We start from the raw sequence: 4179 nt of genomic DNA on the forward strand, positions 1-4179 counted from the left end.
CTGAATTAGTAATTTTATTCAGAAGGTCTAGAATGTCATCTTCTTCTTCTTCTTCTTCTTCTTCTTCTTCTTCTTCTTCTTCTTCTTCTTCTTTTGGCTTCTTCCATTAGGGGTCACCACAGTGGATGATTTGTTTCCATTAAATTCTCTTTCGTGAGCCGCATGTTTGATTTGGCACGTTTTTAGGCTGGATGCCCTTCATAACGCAACCCTCCCCATTTAATCATGCTTGGGACCGGCACTAAGAGTGACCTGACTTGTGCAACCCTAATGGCTGGGTTGGTCTAGAATGTCTTAAATGTCCAAAAAAAAACCTTTACATCACACAAAAATGAGTTGTCTATTGTCCACAAACTATCAATGATAACCGGCCAATCTAATGTAGCTTCCTTGGGCTAAAACAGTTTTATAAATCAGAGTTTAGGATTGAAAGAATAAACGAAATGGTGAAGATGCACCCTGAGTTTGTTAGCACTTCAGTGGTGCAGCAGTTAGAGTTCTGAATCCTGCAGGTGGCGTTGTTGGGTCAAGGCCCAGGTTGAATAATTTAAAGGTAATCACTCTCACTATTGCTGATGAATTTAATTATTGTTTGTTAACAGATTCATAAGTATTTACCTCCTACCTTGAATATTTGAAGAAAAACAATGTATTTAATTTAAGCCAAATGACAATCTCTGTTTGAAAGTCGGAAGCACTCAGTCAGTTTACATACAAGTCACTTTTAATAGCTACACTTAGGAATTCCTGTTGCTTAGAAACTCTATCAATAAACCTCTAGCATTAGGCAATGAAACAAAACAATCTCCTCTTCAGACACTTGGCTGATTCATCAGTTTGCACATGATTTGGCCTTGAAAGTTAAATGCTGAAAAGTAAAGAATTACATTTGCTCAAGTTACTGTAATTGAGTAACGTTTGTTTGTGTACTTTTACTTTTAAAGTAGTTTTAATACTTTTACTTCTACTTAAGTAGGTTTTGTTTGAAGTATTGTACTTAACTACATTTAAAATTATATCTGTTCCTGTGTTCAAAACAAATAAATGAATACAGTTACTTTTTCGAGTAGATTTTTATGACGGTAACTTTAATTGCACTTAAATGAAATTTGATTGAAGTAACAGTACTTTTTAAGTAGAATATGGTTTTTCCGGGTTGCACCTGAGCTGGATAGTTTGAGACGGTCGCCCGTCATTATACAGTATGAGAGCGGCCTCTAGAGGCGAATCACTGATGCCACATTCTGTTTGTTCTGACTCATGAGATGTCATTCATGTTAGTTCATAGTGCATTAAGTAAAGTTTACAGATCAAATGAAAATTTATTTAATTAAAACATTTATTAGTAAATGTTGAATTAAACAAGCAAATAATGAACAATACTAAAACAATTATTAACCTAATTTAATACAAATGGAATCTTACTTTCAAGTGTTACCATTTCACATAAAGCCAGTCATAGTTAAAATGGCCATCTTTAGATGTCTTCACAATTTCCAAATCATTAAAATAACATTTATTTTTAATTCAATTCAATTCATTTTTATTTGTATAGCGCTTTTAACAATGAACATTGTCTCAAAGCAGCTTTACACAGATAATGTGGTGATTAAAAGTAAATATGTTCTTTGTAAGTAAGATTGTCCCTGATGAGCAACTGTGGCAAGGAAAAACTCCCCAAATGGCATAAGGAAGAAACCTTGAGAGGAACCAGACTCAAGAGGGAACCCATCCTCATCTGGGTTGCACCGAATGTCTATTTGAAGCAGATATACAATGTTGCGGGGTGCAGTGATGATGATCAGAAGCAAACGTATCCTGAGTCAGTGTAGCAAATTTTTTTTTTTGTTATAAGGTTTAGTACTATTTTACATGACATGCTAAAGAAGAACACCATAACAGGAGGCACCTGGACAGGTTTTGAAACACAATTAAAAGCCTAAGAAAGGCCCACTAACTCACTAAGACACCTGTGGTGAGAGGTTTAATTCCCTTTTTCCGAAGTTAGCATTTTTTGCTGAAGCAGGATACAGTAGAAAAGGGTGACGTCACATTCCAGTTTAAAGTCTGAACCCACACTGAGAGAGATACAAATTGAGGTTTATACTTAAGACATTAAGACATTTAACCCTCTGAGTCATTAGATGATATGATGGCTTATTTTAGGGTGTTTATAGGTTGATTAACCTTCAGAGAACCACTGGTTTAAGTAACTAAGCCAGTATTTTATTAGGTGTTTTGTCTTTTGTTTTTACAGAGAAATTACTTATGAATCATCAGATTGGACAAGACTTGGAAGGAGTAGCAATATTTACATTAAGCTGTAAGCATTTTAGCATGTTGTTGCAACTTTTGACCAGTAGGTGGCAAGGAAAAATTGTTTGGGGTTGTTTTGGAGCAGGGAAAGTTGCAGACTTATTCCGGAATGTGAAAGGAATCCTGAACCAACACGGCTGGATGCTGAGAGTGTGTAAGGCTGTTGTGCTAGGGGTGAATTTTACAATGAAAATAAAGTGGAACATCTGGACAGTTATAGATTACTTTGGACAAAATAAATCTTCATACTGTTACATTACAGAGTTTGTTGCATAGAAAAGGGACATGCATGTGTCTCTAAAAAAACACAAAAGTCGAAGTAAAAGCTTTTGTTTTACAGGACTTTCATCAGCAACTATAACATATTGTTGAAAAACACAAACACACACACACACCACACATACACACACAAACATATGCAAAACACTCACATGCCACTGTTTCCATTTGTCAGGGATCATTAGTGCGTGGATAAAAACAAAACAGCTTTTGAGGTCAATGTGTGGGAATTTTAATTGTGTTCTCACACACACAAACACACACACAAACACACACACACACACACCACAAAGTACACATTTAACTTTTAAAAACATTACACAATATGTAAATGTTTAAATATGCATCAATATTCTATAGTTTAAAAACCCCATGCACTTTCTGTATAGGTGCCAAAACATTTGCCCTGGCAAGAGAGAACAGTACCGTTAACATAAACAGAAGAATTTCTCAATTTTAGATTTTGAAAGTGTTTTTTTATTCAAACTGCCTGAGAGGAAAAACCTGGACACACACACACCAATATGCACAAACAATTAAGAAGTTGAGACTCAGTCAGAAGAATCGACTGAACTATACAGAAAGCTTTCTAACAAAAGCAGCAGCAAAAGTATTCTCACTGTACAACAGGACTAACATTATCATCATCGTCATTATCATCATCGTCACACACCCTTAAACATTGCTGATTTCTCTTATTTAAGTGTATGATGGTTAAAACTGAGGATGTATTGTTATGACAGTTCGGGTAAACACTTGTGTAAGGGGTCTCAGAAAAATACACACAAACATATACACACACTTTTCATTTGGGCACTGTGACACAAGTCCATGTCATGTCCTAGTTTTTCTGGGGGTTGTCGTGGCTAATGATCAGCACTATAGATATATAGTGGTGTACCTCAGGGCTCTATTGTGGGTCCTATAGAGTTAAATAATTTTTAAAATGTAGGCTTTTTATTTGTCACATGTACATTACAACACGGTGAAATTCTTTCTTGCATATCTCAGCGATGTTAGGAAGCTGGGGTCAGCCATGCTACAGCACCCCTAGAGCACAGAGGGTTAAGGGTGCTTGCTCCAAGGCCAAAGTGTCAGCTGGGGCCTGAACCCCTGACCTTCCAATTAGTAACCCAAAGAACTTTGCTAAAGGCCAGAAATGTAAATGTTCAACAGACACCCTTATACATAGTGGCATACAACCGAGCAGTTAAGAGTTAAGGGCCTTGCTCAAGGGCCCAGCATAGGCAGCTTGATGGTGCTGAGATTAAAGTATTACCTTGTGTCCCACAGTTGAAAAATACATGGTAATACGTGGTGATCTCTGTAGCGACACACTGGGGCCAGAAAATATATTACTAAAATACTGTCACGATCATTGATTCCGAACTGCATAAAATTCCAATGAACAAATGGTGCTCATGTTTGTGTGTGTGTGTGTGTGTGTGTGTGTGTGTGTGTGTGTGTGTGTGTGTGTGTGTGTGTGTGTGTGTGTGTGTGTGTGTGGTGTTCATCTACCCCATGAGGTGAAGTATTGATCATGACACTGGCAGGGGGTCATGACTGAAATATTTGTGAAAATAA

At 36.9% G+C, this 4179-nt stretch overlaps 1 protein-coding gene across 2 annotated transcripts in view; it reads right to left on the reverse strand.

The window, feature by feature from the left end:
* Positions 1-4055: 4055 nt before the first annotated feature.
* metrnlb (meteorin like, glial cell differentiation regulator b) overlaps positions 4056-4179 on the reverse strand; it is a 12179-nt gene continuing 12055 nt past the window's right edge. Inside the window, exon 5 of one of the 2 annotated variants that reach the window (XM_083522623.1) lies at positions 4056-4179. This exon is cut by the window's right edge and continues 556 nt beyond it. The gene's annotated coding sequence lies outside the window, so the exon portion shown is untranslated. The other variant, XM_083522624.1, reaches the window with a different exon arrangement.

The sequence above is a fragment of the Silurus aristotelis genome (assembly GCF_946808225.1).
Source record: "Silurus aristotelis genome assembly, chromosome: 20".
NCBI lineage: Eukaryota > Metazoa > Chordata > Actinopteri > Siluriformes > Siluridae > Silurus > Silurus aristotelis.